We start from the raw sequence: 17,849 nt of genomic DNA, 5'->3' as shown, positions 1-17,849 counted from the left end.
CTGAGTGTATCTTCTCATTTATTTTCATTGCAGACTGAAAATCAGTATGAACATGACTGCATAGAAGAGCGCATACAGCTCTCACCTGGTAGGATTTTCCTGGATGGAAAGAATATTTTGGCACAAGGAGCAAACCAAGATTCACCACATTTCCATGCCCCCCAAATCTTGCTCTCTTGTCAGTACAGCAGTACTCCCAGTCTTGACAGGAATACAAGAAAATAGACTAGCATCCAAGCTAGTGTTTTGGGCACACTCTGGAAAGCTGAGATTTGAAATCTTCACCATGAGACGGAAACAGCACTATGGTCCTTAATTGCTTAGCTAATATGTAAAATGTGCACTTGTTTTATATCCTGTAGGCAACCTTACTCAGTATCCCGACTGTTTTGAATCTCCAACAGACATGCTTAACTGCCTCTTCGCAGTTATTTTCAATTGTATCTAAGCCCAAGATAAATTTCAATGCCCATTCACAGTGAATTCTGGGGCACCAGGCAACAGTCTCTAAAGCCATCACAACCAGACCAGTGGAAGTAAAGTTCATCAGCTCACCCATAATAAGCTGAGACACAGTGGTGCACTGACAGTTCAGATGCTTTCAAGACAAACCAGTAGCTCTGAACACATGAAAGATATCCATGCTAGTATTCATAACCTAGCATTTCAAGAAGAAATTCACAGACTTACCTTGCTTGTCACCACTAAGACTGATAGGTATGGCTCTCACTAGCAAAGGAAAATGTGAGTACCACCATTGCCAATGGAGACTTCCATGTCAGCCTTTAGATTCATATGCAATATAGTTACACTTCAGCTAAACATGTGAAGTGAAAAAGATTTCAAATACCATTCAAAATATTACTTGGAAATAATTTTAATGAAATAGTTAATGAAGAAGCTTACTAAAATTATGATCACTGACAACAACCTGATAACACACATCAATTCTGCTTTGCAAGCTTTCAGAGACAACCTTTGAAGAGAGCAAGGTTCTGTAGAAATTATCAGTGTAAATTAGTTCTACCCAATAGACACTACAATTATCTTCTGATATAATTATAGGCCTATTTTGCAACTCTGCCATTTTTATTTTTTATTTTTTATCTTCAGGAACAACCACATTGGCTAGCAATCACTAATGCAATATGACAGCTAGCATACAAACAATCTATCAAAAAGACAATATTTTTAGAAGTGTTTATGCAAAAAAAAAACACCTCTGCTCTTCTCCATCTTTTGTATGTTTTTGAAACAAAAACCACTGCCCTAAGTTATTTTCATAAATGACATTTTATTATCCATATTTTATGCCAAATTTCTTTTATGTGTGTGATAGCTATTTACCATAGTAAAAGCAAAACAGAAACATACTTCAATGCAGTAGTTTTATGTTTTATAGCAGAAGGTTTTAGTTGGAGATAGGATTGATACATAAAAGTCTCATCCCATGATAACACACACATTTCAATATTTACCTTCATTTTCATCCTCTAGAGTTAATACAATATTTCCCTAGCATAAGCTGCTAAATGTATTTTCTCTTTTTTATTCTTATTAAAATTGTGATTTGAAGATACATTCCTAAAGCTGTGAATAGTTATTAACATTTCTTTAAAGGCTTCAATATTTGAATGGCCAACTTCCAGCTTGAGTAATTACATTCTGCCTACTTAAATTCCCCACACAGTTTCAATTAGATAAGTTATTCTTCTGCTTTTTATGTCCTAAGAATGTTCTGCAGCATTGCTGCCACTATTAAGCAGCTGCTGAATTTTGCCCCAGAGGTGCTTGCACTGATCCCTGAATGCCAAACACAATATACAAAACAGTTGTGGGTTTTTTTTTTTTTCCTGGATTAAGATTGTCAAATATAAGTTTTATGATTGCTAAGAATTATTTTCAAACACCCACATTTATACTCAATTTAAAGGCAACAATAACCATCCCCACAGTGTCCTACTAAAACTGCAGTAGAGAAAGTAGAATTCATCTTCCATACATGCTCAAAGCATTTCCAGAGATTATTCTCAAGAATAGTCCTTAAATCAGTTGTAGGCATATTGCCATACAGGAATCACCCCACCAAAGGAACTGGGGGCAGGATTTAGAAGATACTTCTCAGGTACTTATAGCCTGAGAAAGGGAGCTAATAGCTACAGCAGGAAGGCTGGGGAGGACCCCTCCACCTCTGCTCTTGGAAATGCAGCTAGGTCCTTTAAAAGGAAACACAAACCTATCTTTAAAGAAAGTTTCCTCCTATATTATGTCCTTACCCTGAAACTATACAGTCGCATGTCATTTTTCTCTCCTTTTCTTCCTCCTGCAGTTACACTAGAGAGATTCTGATCCTTGAAGAGACGGGAAAGAAAGGCTCTGAAGTAGCAAAGGGCACCGCCTGGATCATTAAGAATGGTTACAGTGTGGGGCCAGGCTGGAAACCAAAGTGAACACAGAGCCCGTTCAGATTACAATGGTTATCATAGCTTCAAGGTAACACAACACTGCCAGAGGTTGCACAGGGAATCCCTGCATAACTACACATCAGTAATTAAGCCAAGTTCCAGAATAAGTTTCAGATTTAGGTCTTTGCAAATGATATCCTCCCTCTTTTCTTCTGAAAGATTAAAATAGGCCCAGCACTGATAGACCCCCATCTTAGAGGAAAAAAAAATACCTCCATGGAAACTGAAATGATTTCTGGGTTCAATTAAAAATGTGTGCTTAAATATAGAATTTGTGCAAGTTGAAGGTAGCATTTTCAAATCTGAATATCGCTGAGGCTGACTGGAACCTTTTTTTGTTTTGTTTTCCTTCCATGTTTCCTGGAGTTGGTGATGTGCTTGGTGATGTATACATACCTCAGATCAGGCATCCTTTGACAGTTTTGGTTTGCTTGTTTGTTTTTGTTATTTTGTCCTGCGTAACACAACTGGTTCTTTGGAGAAAGATAGATAGAGCAAGATTTTCTTGTTCACAATGCTTCTTCCTCTTAGGAGTTACAAGGCTTTTTTCTTGATGAATTTGTGAGGCTTAATGGCATCACCTGTAACAGATTTTACAGTTTGAGTTCTCAGCACTTCCCTTTTTTTTTTTTTTTTGCTATTGTCTATTCTGTTTTCCCCTGCTAATCTTCATCCATACACTTTCTTTATCTGTGAATCCTTCTTGCACACAATCCAATATTTTTAAAAATATATTTCATTTCAGATAGTTAATCTCCTCCCTTGCTTATCCATTCTCATTGCATCTATTTGTGTTCTTTTTCAGCCCCATGCCCAGCATCAAGGGGAAAAACTCTGCCTACTAGTCTCACTCCTTGTACAGAATACCACTTCAGGATATGGGCCCGACCTTGTGCACTACTTGCCCCCTTCTGCTTGTGCTGAGAAAAGTAAGGGAAGCACCTGTCCAACTGTTCTTCACAGCAGCATCTAAAACACTGATGCAGTATTGCAGAAAGCATCTAACTTACCTATTTAACGCAGCATAAGAACCTGGAACAAATCATGTCATTAATGTTAGAACAGGGAAAGTTATGAATCTATGCAATACTCAGCTTGTGGATTAAACCTAGAAAGACACTAGTAGTTGATTAGAACTATGTTAAGTTCGACATACACTATGACCAACTTTTAAAATTAAACTATAATTGGAACATACTAGAATTCCCCTAAATATCAAGATTGCCAAAATATGGCAAGCAGTTGCTTTCAACATTTGGATACTTTTTTTTTTGTTGTTGTTAAAAGTTAATTTCAAATGAAACATGCTCAAATGTTATGAATTTCCCTGAAAAAAAAAATTCATTTCCACAGTGCCACTGCTCTTAAAAAAAAAAAGAATATTTTTTGTCCATAGAAAACAAAACACAATTAGTCAATATCCAGACTGAATTATGCACACCGTTTTTGTGAACTGACCCACCAAATACCACAGGAACAGTTGTGTAGGTTAGCTGCTTGGTAAAAAGTAATGGTCTTATAGAAATATTTTATTTTTTCAAACAGACTTTCTTACAGAGTTTCTGCTCCAGATGAATTTGAAAAGGAAATCTTCCCAAAGCAGGGTATTGAAACTATGCAGACAGTTTATAGATCCTCCAAGTCTCCATTCTTGAGTTGAATTATATATAAAACTATAAACACTTACTTTCAGTATAATTGCTAATTAATATAGCAACTGAAATAATTATAAGGCCAGGATTTAACAGAAAACACCTTTAATGTTACAAAAGACTCGAGCTTAAAAACCTGTACATTTTTCTTCTATTAAGATAGACACTCAAACACATTAGTTATTATTGAACACTGAACAATTATATTTGCCTATTATATTCAATTTGATTTTAAAAAACGATAATACTTCAGCACATTTACCATGTGTTACTTAAGAAGCCATTATCTACTGTTTGAAATAATAGAGAAGACTCTAGATCTCTATGTATAATTAGCCAGTGTAATCTGCATTTTTCTGAAAGCCTACAAAGGAAACCCTTGCTAGCTAGTGGCTAAAAGGAACAATATTCTCTTCCTGATGGCAAGAAAGTTTTAGTTTATAAAGGAACAGCCACAGAATTGCATATAATTTATCTTTCCTCATACTTTAATGATATTATTCTCTAAATGGGAACATGTGTATTATTATTAACATATTTCCACCATGCATCCTTTGGTAAGAAAAGTGCAATAGTGCATACAAGCACATAATTGAACATTTCAAGTAGGTAAAGCTACAAAGTCTAGTATTCTCAGTTTTATGTATGGAAAGTTACACTGACTCAGTACCTGTCCCTGTATTTCCTACATTCAAGACATAATTGGATTTTAAATTCAGATTTATCATTTTTTTTAATGCACTGAGAAATTGTTGCCTTGATAATGAGAAATCTGCAACTACCAATGAAGTAGTCTGCAGTTAAACAAACATAATTTACATTTTTTCAATTTCTTAGTTCCAGCTTTACAAAGAATATTAAGAAAGACTGTGGTTGAAAGGGCCTTAAGTATTTCTTGAACAGGGCATTAGCACAGTCATTCCAGGCATGGTGGAAACTTACAACTGTTCACTGCTGCATTCCCTGTTGCTTTCTACTATGACATATTCTTTCCAACATATTTTATTTGGTTGTTTTGTTGGGGAGGTTGTGTTGCTTTTGTTTTGCTTTTGAAAGATCACTACATTGTTAACAGAAAAATGGAATTGATTTAACCTCATTTTCCTCATCAAACATGAACCTATTTCAGTATATGACATTCAGCAATGAGACACATACGATGCAATTTTATGATTTGCAAAATCAAATGCCTCCTTTGGACAGGCATATTGAGTGTACCATCTTCTAACTAGAATTAGTTTGACAGGGAATATTTATATGTACACACACTTAGATATATAGATACATAGATATATATTTATCTCCCACCAATTCTCCCTTGTAAGTAGACCTTAGATCTCGGAAAAAGCAAAGACAAGGATCTAACTTCAAAATGCTTCAGCATTCAAATAAAACTCTGACTTGAATCTTGATAATGACTCCTACTGCTATGCATGGTGACAATAAAGATGGTAGTAAATATCCAAAAGGTTATTTACATGAAAAACTCACCCATATGGAAGCCTTCAGTCTGCTGAGAAACACTGGGACAATCCCCACCAAAGAGCAGTCTCCAAGAGATGCTGCCTTAGTGGTGGTCAGCCCTTAAATGAGGTCTGGAGGAGGTGGAGTCAAGCTCCACCCCTTCCGGGAGCGCAGCTAAATTACTCTCACCTGTGCTCCCACAGCTGACCCAACACTTGCCTCAGCTGATTGATCAGAAGTTCAGGTGGTGATTACCAATTTCCCATACACTGCTATAATGAATCTTTGCTTGTGGTTTGTACCCTCAATAGAACAGATGCTTGCTTATTTTCATCAAGCTTCGTTTTAGACTCACTTCCCAAACATAAGGCCATGGCTTATTTGCCCGGACAGAAAATCTTGTAAAACAATTACCAATCATTAGGCCTACTGCACTTCATTATCTTTTTTTTTTTTTTTTTTTTTTTTGCATTTATATTCTGTAGTAACCAGCAAGAACTATTTTTGGTCTACAGAACAGTCATCATTTAGGTGGTCAGAATGAATCATTATGATCAGCTTAGTTTCAAGTGTTTTGTCCTGGTCCTTTCCTTCTAGGCATTGCCTAAGAAATCTCTTCTGAATTTGTTCTTGCCTTAGTGTGATGGAGTCCTTAGGTCCATATCTAAAGGCTTTAAAGCAATAGGATAGAACAAACACAAAAATGTCATTATAACAAAAGCCAAGCCTAGGCTACAAATTGGAGACCTAAGCTTCTTTAAATTATAGGGTTTATGGCTGGCAGTTCTCCAGTACTGAACAGATATGTCCATGTTTAGCATTTTGCTTACAGTCTTTTCATAATTAAGTTATATCATTGCCATCTCATGTGAATTGTCTATATAAGAAAAAAGCCATTCAAATATGTTGTGTATCTGTAGATGAATTTTAAAACCAGTTAAGATAATAAAGTCACATTAAATAGCGTAAAGTAACAGAAGGTTCAAGCAGGAGGCTTTGGCAGTTTTAGCAGACATCCTTAAATCAACAGTATAAATTTTAATGTAGTAATTGTATTACACCAAATGGATGTCTTAACAGGACACTATTTACAGGGGATGTAAGAGAAAACACAAATAATATAAATATATTCATATTTTTCATAACCTCTTTGTTTTCAAATCTTCTGCAAACAAACCATCCCAAACAAATCTTTATTTATGTAATCAACTTCATTTCTAAAACCCCTACTGGGTTAGAGTTTCCAATTAAAAGATGATTCTTTATGTGTTTCATAGAAAACGTTTATTCTGACATTGTGCACGCTATTTCTTTATTTATTTTTAAATGTATGGCTTTGACATTGCAAGAAAATGAAAAGATTTTAGTTCCAAAATCTGGTTTAAAGCACATTGCTATTAATGCTGGAAGGATTAACAAAGAAATTTCTGATAATTTAACATTATGAAGATAGGGAGATCAACAGTTTTTTGACACTGTTGGTGATTAGACTAATTGCATTAATTAAACTAAGTTATGAAAAGTTAAGTCAAGTTCCCTTATTTTTCAGAGTAATACCAGAAATGCCAAGCCCAGCTCTTTAGTTAGTATTGGTACTTGTACAGAAAAAAGCTATGTCTTCCAGGGAAAATAGTGGAGGCACGCTAGTAAAGTGAAAGTGAGAATTTAATATTCACACAGCACGTACATTGGGGGAGGGATGGGAGTGGGGAGGGGGGACGGGGACGACTCACCCTGTGGACTAAGCATATGTGGGTGGCCAAAGTGCAGAGGCAGCCTCCATAAATGTGCATCTTACACTTTCATTTCACCTAAAATGATCTACTTTAATGAAGAGAATTTATTTTTACACCAAAGCCGCAGATTTGGTGACTGCTGATATGATACTTAAAAACATAGACAAATATTCAAAATAAGTTGTGCATATCTTTTTTTTTTTTTTTAGATAAACATAATAGGAAAAAATAATTGCTATTTAATTCTAGCGCCTTTGTAAGCATCTGTTGTAACTGTTGTTCCAGATTACTCAGCTTTTTACTTAGATTTTTAAATATACATAGCCTGCATTAGACTGACTTAATGCAGAGCAAGACTAATTCATCTTGCTACAGAAATTAAGATCACATACTGATAAATGCCAGAATGACACTGTGCTTTGGTAATCCTCATCAGAGCAACCATGAAAGTTAACACTGTTTCTGGATAGCACTATTTTCTTTGAGCCATTTAAAAGGAAAACATTTGATCTAGAATTGTTTATAATGAAAATAAACAATCAAACAAACAAAAAACCAAACACCTACTGTGGTAGAGGATCTACATATTTGTAAACTAGCAATTATGGTACATACCCAGCAATCTAAAATATTTCCGAGCTGTGCAGTACATCCCCAAATTGCTCATGTAATGAAAGCACATGAAAATGTTATTATCATTGTTTCTAGTTGTCTTCCATTTCCCACTGGAGAATTTTTGTCAGCTTAATATATTTTTGTTTGTTTTCAGCTCTTGCTTTATTTGCTTTGGTTCTGGAATGAAAATCAGCTAATGATGCCGTTTGTTAGGGTATGAAGGCTTCTACAATCTAGCGAGACTTAATCAGTCACTGGGTATGTGAACCTGGAGTGAGATTGGGGTCAGCTGTTTTATTGAGTCTTATTTTGAGATAGGGAGCTGCAGAACACAGCCACGTGGGGCAGTGTCATCTACACAGTCTGAAGGTTACTATTCGTTACTACAAATGGTCACTTCATATCTTCAGATTGACCTCTTCAGCAGCTGTTTTTGTTTGTTTGTTTGTTTGTTTGTTTGTTTAATTAAATGAAAAAATGCAATGTACATCTGAAGAACTGCTTGTCTGAGGACCAACTAACCAACCATCATCTTCAAGAGCTGAGAGAGCAGAAGCAACTGCAGGGCTAGGATAAGGACATCATAATTTAACCTGCCCATTTTCAGTCTGAAGCTGGAAGGGTCAGTGATCAGTACTATTGGTCACATTTCTTAACAGGATACTAAAGGGCAATCACAAAACCACCCCCTTCCACATGCTCCACTTGTTGTTTTACAGAAACTTCGTGCCCCACTGACAGTATGCTCCAGCTACAAACCAATTAAAATAGGCCTCCAATAGTTTTCCTGCCTAATCCATAAGTACTGTATAGTCAGTTTATTCCCTGCAGCACCACTGCTGCAGCCAGAGGCAAGTATGGACAGACATAGCATCTCCACCATCCACCAAGAGGATGCCTTGGGAACACAGGCAGTGTTCCACAAAATTGAACTATTCTCAGGATTCTCTGATTCATGAGGGACCAGGCTGGCACGGCGTAGAAAGACATGGGAAATGAGGGAAGTGTACCTCAAAAGCAAGAAAGAATTGTGGTTATAGTGCCCAGATGAAAGCTCATAAAGAATTTAAAAACAGTAACTGTCATAACAACAGAAAGCATTGTTATAAAACCAGATTGCCTTACTAATTTGTTGTGGCATCCCCAAAGGCAAACAGGCATTTCAGTTCTCAGCTTTCCATTTTGTTTGAATGCTATCAACCTGAAAATCTAGACTGCAGTGCTCAAAATACAAATTTGACAGAAAAACTTCAATCTGTGTGCATACAAATAAGTAATGGATTTGCCAATGTGATTTATTGTCTGTAGTATATTATTCAGTATAACACAAACAAGTTAAGTTAACAAGTGTGTCTTGTTTAATGCATATATATGTGTGTGTGTGTCTATATATAGATACATTTCAAAACTGTGGAGTCTATGTAAGGGAAATAAATTATGAGGTCACAGAATTCAAACTCTGAACATAGTCATGAAAAGTAGGTTTTGAGGATAATGTTATTACAGGATGTGAGAAGGTATAGGCAAAATCAGATTGGTTGGATCAACAATAATTTGTACTCAGTTTGTACCGAACAGGCCTAGCCCATGGTTAGTCTTGAGCATTACAGAAATACCAACAAATGAAGACAATACAACGTTATTATCATATTGAAACTGATCTGAACATTTCATATGCATTGTTGACACTAAGAAAAATACAGGTATGCTTAAAGGGAAAACAAATTCATAAATGTGACAGAGGCACATGCCTGTTTTCTTTCTCCCACAAATTCAAAGATAAAGTGTTAGCACAGATGTGGACCTTGAGGGAAAGAGTTTGCCTTTGCTTTCCGTTACCCAGTTTAAAGACCACTGACAAAAGAACTATATTTCAAAGGCTATAGGTGTCCAAATAATAAAACTGCTATTAAAATAATAATAATAATTATATATATATATAAATAGTAGTTGAACTCATAAATGCTTGTTACCTGTCATTTTTAACAGCTTTTACATACAGAACTGATTATTGCAGATGGTGATAAATTTTCTCCACTTTATCAGGTCTATTCTACTAGTGTTCTTCCTTGCTAAATATGCCATAGCTATGCAAATTTCTCAGTTCTCCTACTACATGAATCAACTGGCATTTGTATTTTTCAGTTTAGTAATCTGAATTTTCAACTGAGAAGTCTGTACAATATAAAGGTTAAACTGAGAAAAATGCAGTTTTATAACTAGTTCTTGCTATGTTCATGGTGCTGAAAAATGGTTATTTGTTATTTCTTCTCAGCCTTTGATGAGAAGAAACCACTTTTATATTGTTTTTTCAGATTTATGAGATGAAGAGTCACTATGGAGTATTATTGAATACAGTATTAACTGCACAAAGTGTGTGAAGGACTTTAAAGACACTCAGAAATACTGACACTTCAGACACATAACTATACTTAGGCCTGGCAGTTTCTCCTTCTTTCTTCATTCTTGTAAAGCTCTTCTCTCTCAGGATTTCTGTATTTTACTGTTTTCTTGAGATTACAACTTAGATTTTCTTCATTCTTCTTCTGCTTGTCTGAGATTCTTTTTCTGAGCAAATTTAAGTTATTTGTGGTACTCTTTCAGTGTCAAAACAGTGTGACTCCTTCTCATGTTTTTAATTTTTTTAATGTTTTTTTTTTTTACTCCCTCTCCTCCTTTTTCTTGTCATAACAGTTTAAATAAATTGAAAGCAGGGAAAAAAGAAAAAGAAAGAAAGAAAAGAAAGAAAGAAAAGAAAGAAAAGAAAGAAAAAGAAAGAAAGAAAGAAAGAAAGAAAGAAAGAAAGAAAGAAAGAAAGAAAGAAAGAAAGAAAGAAAGAAAGAAAGAAAGAAAGAAAGAAAGAAACAAGGTTCATAATTCTTCAGTTGAAGCTGAAGGGAAAGAGAGGGAGAGCACTGCAGATGAGATGTCAATTGCTGAAATTACCTTGTCTCCGTGATCAGACAGGCCTTGGATTTATCGAACTATAGGGTACTCTACAAGGTCTATTTAGTTTCTCACATTTGTTTCACAGCACTGAGTTGAAGGAACTGAATGATTTGAGCAAGGTTATTGATTAATAGTGTTTATTGCATATATAGTTCCAGGCACTTAGGGAAAAATATGGGCATGTTTAAAAGAAAGTAAATACATAAATAAGATGGCAAGCTGGACTCCCTCTTTCTCCCTTTTTCTCTACCATCACTTGTGTATGCATTAGCTTAGCTAAGAAAAGCCACCTGAACAATTCATAACAATAGCAAGCAGTTAGGAAAAAGTATAGGCATATTTAAATCTAAAATATATTCATAAATAAGAGAGTGAGGCAAGCTATATGTGTATGTCAGCAGAGATATGAATGCTGTATGAAGAAATCTATCAGGAGTAAGTACACTACAGGGCAACTGCATGAACACAAAATATTTCCTTCCCTGAGCATTACTCTGCAAGTGTCTGCCTAGGCAATACAGAGCAAACACAATGAGTAGCTTAGAATGTGAGAACTATAAGTGGAATATTGGTTACTATGTTGATCAGATTTCCAGAGTAATAAATAAAATAAATAAAATAAAATAAAAGGAAAATAAAAGGAAAACAACTCTTAACATTTAGAATTTCAAAATCACATTACAGAACTCTATCACATTTTCATGTTTTTGTCAGTTTAACTAATGTCAAGAGAAAAATGTTTACTTGAACCCTCTTCTTTTCTGAAGCAATCAAGGTCACCACTATAAACAGTAGTCCCTGATCTGGCTGCTACATGTTCTTATTAAAAACACTTTTCTACCACTTGAGAAAGCAGGGTTTAGCTAAACTGCAGAAAGGCTGTCAGTGTAGACTGAGTGCCCAGAAGGAGTCAGTCTGCCACAGCTCCCAGTTCTCAGCTCACACTCTTTCTAATTTCTCCATAGAATTGTTGTGCAGATGAACTCATCCTAGTCACTGACACAGAGATTCAAAGTCAAAGATGTCTCTTGTGTTGTAATGAAGCAGTTTCATACTTTAAAGTGTCAAGCTGTGTTACTACAAAACAAGGAAAAAACACTTTGATCTCAAAGTTATGTCTACACAGCATACTGAAAGTGTGATTTACAATATAGGCACTCACTTGAGTTCAAATTTAGCTAGCGTGGATAACATTAAGAGCTTATATGTCCCTGCATAAACTTTTGTATACAGGATAAGGTTGCTTCCTTGCACTGCCAAATGATAAGGAACCACTCTTTTTCCAGGGATTACTGGCAGAACATATTCATTTTATAGTCTGCAATTCAAAGGTTCCATATGTAATATTAGCACAGGACAATATATTTTAATTTTATTTTATGCAAATCTTTATCAATAAGATATCAGTTTTTAATGTTAATGTGTTCCAGTCAGAAGACATGTCTTATGAAATTCTATTATGCTTACTAAATCACAAATTCAGATGAAAAGTTACATTTTCAAACAACATTAAGATTTCCTCATTTCTTATTTTCATTTGTCATACTTCTGGCACTAGAATAGAGACAGTAAGATTTTCAGTCATTTGACCCACTATTTTCCACCTGGTCTCTTCTTTGATTTTCTAGCTGCCTATAATTTCTTGGGACCTTTTGTTTTTAAGTCCATGCAGGCTCAGAACTAGCCAAGCTACCTCTCTTCATTCTGGCTTGTTTTTTGTGGGGGGGGGGGATGATTTTGTTTTGTTTTGTTTTTTTCCAAAATAAAATAAAATAAAATAAAATAAAATAAAATAAAATAAAATAAAATAAAATAAAATAAAATAAAATAAAACACCATCAAATGGCAAACATTCAGCATCTGATGCATTAAGGTACTTCAGCTTCTATTACTACATCATAGTCCTAGAAATCAGTTAACAGTTTTAGATTTTAGTAGGCTGCTGCTTCTGTGACATAACCAAAGCTAAAAATTATGTCCAAAAGTATTTTTTCCTTAGACAAAACTGGAATATATTCAGGAAATTAAAAATAATAATAATAATAATAATAAAAAATTTGGAGGGAAATGGTTTCCTGTTTGCAAAGAGTCTGAGATTTACTCCCATTATGAATCAAACAGAAACACTTTTACATGCTATCTTTTCAGGTAAGATGGAAAATCAAATTGCTGAGGAGAGTTCTTAATCCTTACTTGAATTGTGGTTTGCACAATGTGAAAGGGAGTTCAGGTGCAACAGGAGTTGGAGGCTCCATTTGTTTGATGATGAGGAAACAAGAAGATATTCTCTTTTGGTCTGATTCATAGACTGTTAAATGTAATAGAATTCTAATTACGTTAAGTGGATTTCATAGTTGACAGAGACCTTTGCAGGGAAGATGAGTCTGACAAAGGCAATAGAGTCTTAGCTAATAAAGAATACTAGACCCACCTTTGAGGAATGTTAAATAAGTAAGTGCTTTGCTTTTAATGAAAGATTCGTCTTTTATATGTAAAGTAACTGCAGAAATGTCAACATTTCATTCTTAGACATCTTGCTAAATTCTGCAGAGGGTTATCAAATTACCATTAGGTTTTTCTTTTCCATAACTGTATTAATTCTTAAAGTGTGTTCTTGCAGTGAAGATCCATGGTCCAATCCTAGAAAACGCACATTCAGTATTTACTTAGCACAGATTAAGAAAACTAGTCTTCATATTAACAATTGTAGTATGGTACAAATTTCTCTCTTGCAAATGAGGGCTATGCAGATGTTTCTAATTGTTGCAGTGTTACTTAGAGTGTACAAAAGGGCAGGTGAGAGCTGGGACTGAAAAAAATCTTTTGTTAGCCCAGGTGGCTCAAAATATGGGAAAAGTTGTGTTTTGTACTATTTAAAATGAATACTAGGATGTCACTAGTGCAAAGTGAGATGCTCTAAAATCTAGTGAGAAACAGCAAAATGCTCAGGGCTTGGTTCATTGGTTAGATGGGTGTAGTGCTTGTTTTCTACATCATAAGCTAACCTCATATTCACTGTATAAAAGCATCACGTTATGATGTTATTCCTCAGTGTGGGATAGCAGCTGATTGGAGCGTAAGATTTTTCTTAGACAATATATCCAACAGTTTCTGAAATTCTACTTAGTTTGAAATCTCACAGACATAAAATTCATTCTTTTAATAGCAAATGTTGCTTCATTGTTTTAGATAATCTTGCGATATCACAGCATTCTTACAGAGTACAAATGTGCAATCTTCACACTGGGAAGCATATTATGTCTTACCTAGATTTTTTAAGGAGTGAAATCTTTGGTTTGTTTGGTTTTCAGTTACAGTCAGACATCTTCTATATGCACATAAATTAAAGATTTCAGGTAATATGGAGTTTCAAAGACTGTTTAAAGCAAGATAATGGTTTATTTTCTAATGACTCAAAGCTTTACAGGAGAAGCCAATCAGAGAAAGATTTCTTTGAAAATTATCCAGTTTATCTAATCTAAAGTTTTTGCTATCACTTTTCTGAATCGTGTCCTACATGATAGATTCAATTATTTATTATAAGGCAATGGTAAAATAGCATTAATTAGCAAAGATGAAAAAGACTGACTCAATGGGAGCTCCTGTAACACAGCTCTTATTTCTAATGCCTGAGGTGACCACTAATTTACAGCTTTTGATAGCTTGCACGCATGGTTCGTGGATTAAATTGGTCTTGGGGAAAAAATACTGTACACCTCATTCGCTATGGTTAATGAAGAAGAATGTTTTGCTGTCGTTTTTTGTTGTTGCTGTGGTTGTTTTAGCTCAGTCAATTTATTTTTAATAAAACAGTTTAATGTGATGCCATTAGAAATTAAAATATGCAAAGACAGAAAATACAAAACTGTGACTGCAAGATTTTTCTTCCATTCGGCCCAAACATCCATATTCAACTGAAGGGACCAGAGCTCTAAAAGTAATCATGCTATTTATTTTATTTTATTTTATTTTATTTTATTTTATTTTATTTTATTTTATTTTATTTTGTTTTTTGTTTTCATTCTGTGACAATCACAATTAAATAGCTTTTCCTCTCTTACAAATATCTTCAAGATTATAAAAAGCTTTTTTTTAAAAATGAGATCAAAAGACTTTTAATATTTTGTTTCAGTGAAAACAAGAGGAAAAATTGCCATATAATACTTCAGTTATGTTAATAACAGGAATCAGACACGAAAAGTGAAACACAAAATTCTCTTAAACATAATGCTTCAAAATTAACTTTATATTTTGGTTACGTGTTTACTGTTTAATCATAGATAGACCTACACAGCAGTATGAAATAATTTCCTTAAAAAATGAATGAGATTAAATGGAATTTTCAAGAAGGGCTAATAGCACCGCAGCTAGCAGTCAACTCTAAATTTTTTTCTCTGTAAACTCTCTTGAGTCTATCAACTTGTTTCCTGAAAGTTATCACATAAGATAACAATTTTTTTAATGATTGCCCTAATTGTATTTGTACATGAAGGATTCTCTCTCTCCCTTTTTTTCCTCTTCCTTTCTTCCATTACCTTCAAACTCACTTGTTCATTTTACAAAAATGTTTTNACCGCAGCTAGCAGTCAACTCTAAATTTTTTTCTCTGTAAACTCTCTTGAGTCTATCAACTTGTTTCCTGAAAGTTATCACATAAGATAACAATTTTTTTAATGATTGCCCTAATTGTATATAAGAGAGATGGTATTTGTACATGAAGGATTCTCTCTCTCCCTTTTTTTCCTCTTCCTTTCTTCCATTACCTTCAAACTCACTTGTTCATTTTACAAAAATGTTTTTAAATATTCACTTTTTTTTTTTTTCCCCATCTATTTTTGGCATTTAACACAGCTCAGTCAAGAGAATTATATAAAACATGTAAAATGGTCAGTATATGAAGACCATATTAAAGAACCTTCTTCAAACAGAAGCAGAAAGCTTGACTGCTATTATTTTTATTCTGTGCTTCAGGTCACTGGTTTGGCATTCAGTTAATAGAAATGACTCAAATTTTTTTTCAATAATATCTGAAAAGAAAAAATAATTTTTTTCAGCCAGGTGTCTTTTCTGTCTGCACCAACCCAGTGACCTAAATGTCCATTTTCCATTTACACATTTTGTTGACTTCACTTATGCTTGCATTTCACAACTGTAAAAAAAACCAGTTCCTCAAACTAAAAAGCAAATGCATTCATGTGAAAAATTCACCATGTTCTTAATCTCTTCTGTTTAGATCTTTCAGACCTCTTCCTCAATTGATCTTCCTCAATTAACACCTTTCCACTTAGCCTATTTTCCTTGTTTACTTGTTCATTTTGTTGTTGTTTTCTTTATTAATGAGATATTAATTGACAGTCTCTGTGATGTTTTTTTATGTTTAAGCATTCTTCATCTCCAGACTAGTATTGCCAAACATTAAATGAAAACAACGAACAAAGTCATTAGGAGAGTTAAATTAAAAAGAGCTAAAATATAATGAAGTCAAGAATCAGCTGCAACAGACAGACAACTAACACAATCCTTCTGTCAGTAGTACTTCATTATCACCATGTTTCTAGTCAGAACAAAGGTGTGAAAGGAGAGAAATGAAGGTTTAACAAATATAGAATGGCATATGAGAATAACCAAGATGCTCACAGTCCATCCAATGTAGCATCAGGACAGATTGTTCAAATATCTCAAAACATACCTAAATAATTATTTTCTTTCTATCTGTATGGGTAGAAAGGTAAATTTACCAGCATTAGTATCTGAGGCACATTTCCTCATCCTCACCTGGAAGCTCAGGTGTCTGAACAGAAGCACTGTTACTTTATTTGACTGTTTCAGTGACAGAAAGTGATCTGGCTTTGCAACCTACTCTAGAGTACCTGCTTTAGCATGGGGGGCTGAATTACATGATCTCCAGAGCTTCCTTCTTATGGCTATAATTCTCTGATTAGTTATCAGTTCATTCTTCAGAAACATATAGAACTTTGCCATCCTTCAAAATATTTTAGTTATTTAGCAATACTGAAGTAGCACAGATTTTTAAAAAGTCTGAATCCCTCCATTATTTTCTTGAGGTATCCAGGATCAGTTTATTATCTTCTAATACCTTCTAACACATCACAGGGCAGAAGAGACCTGCTGGGAGAAGATGTCCAGCATAACTGAGTTTTGATGTTCTGAATTTTGTATATTAACACACACCAACACTGATGAAAATTTCTACTTCCTTAGATTCCTGTCCTCTGTTTATAAATAAATAAATAAATAAATCATACATTACCATCTTCCCATGAGAAGTCTTTGTTTTTACCAGGCAGAAGAAGAACCAGCAGGCTCTTTTTAAAGAATATTCTCTGATATTCTGATATTTCTTTCATCAAAGACCAGTGCCAACCTTAAATAGTAGACATTAACTTGCAAATACAGTCATAGAGGAGATTAAATCATCTGCTTTGATTGAGGAAGTAGCACGCTAATATGCTGACTCTTTCTCTTTTGACTTTCTGGTAACATATGAAATGTTTTGCTTTTCGGGAACAACTCAGGGTAGAATTGCTCTGGAAGTGGTCCTAACCAATTAGGAAAGGATAGTCCTTATCATGTAACTTCCCTAGTAATTCAGAGAAGGAGGTGAAACAAAGAATAATGGATTTATTAAAGATAAAATTTAATTAAAATTACTGAATGTGAAATATAAGAAATAATAAAATAAAGTGCAGGTAGTGACATGAACACGGGATTAATTTTAATAAGGTGAATAAGCCTCCACTAATATGAATACGGAGGTCAGAGTCAAGCCTGAGCACTTGAATATTGTCTGTGCTTCAGATTATTCTTTTCAGAGATAAGAAAAAGACATCTTTTTCTGCTTTAGCCGCACATCAATTTGAAAATTGTTTAGTGAACAGAGTGAAACAAGAAAGGGAAGATGTAAGATTGCATTCCATAAAGCTGAAGAGGCGTTTCTCTCTCTGTTT

General features: G+C 34.5%; 1 long non-coding RNA gene across 1 annotated transcript in view; it reads right to left on the bottom strand.

Annotated features, from left to right (window-relative positions):
- Positions 1-1,233: 1,233 nt before the first annotated feature.
- Positions 1,234-17,849, bottom strand: part of LOC116653425 — a 31,221-nt gene continuing 14,605 nt past the window's right edge. Inside the window, exons 4-5 of the long non-coding RNA XR_004307241.1 lie at positions 2,862-3,046; positions 1,234-2,434 (exon numbers count right to left, since the gene is read on the bottom strand). This is a non-coding gene — a long non-coding RNA (uncharacterized LOC116653425). The remainder of the gene's footprint in view (positions 2,435-2,861; positions 3,047-17,849) is intronic.

The sequence above is a fragment of the Coturnix japonica genome, chromosome 4 (assembly GCF_001577835.2).
Source record: "Coturnix japonica isolate 7356 chromosome 4, Coturnix japonica 2.1, whole genome shotgun sequence".
Lineage (NCBI taxonomy): Eukaryota > Metazoa > Chordata > Aves > Galliformes > Phasianidae > Coturnix > Coturnix japonica.
This window is presented reverse-complemented; position numbering and strand designations above follow the sequence as displayed.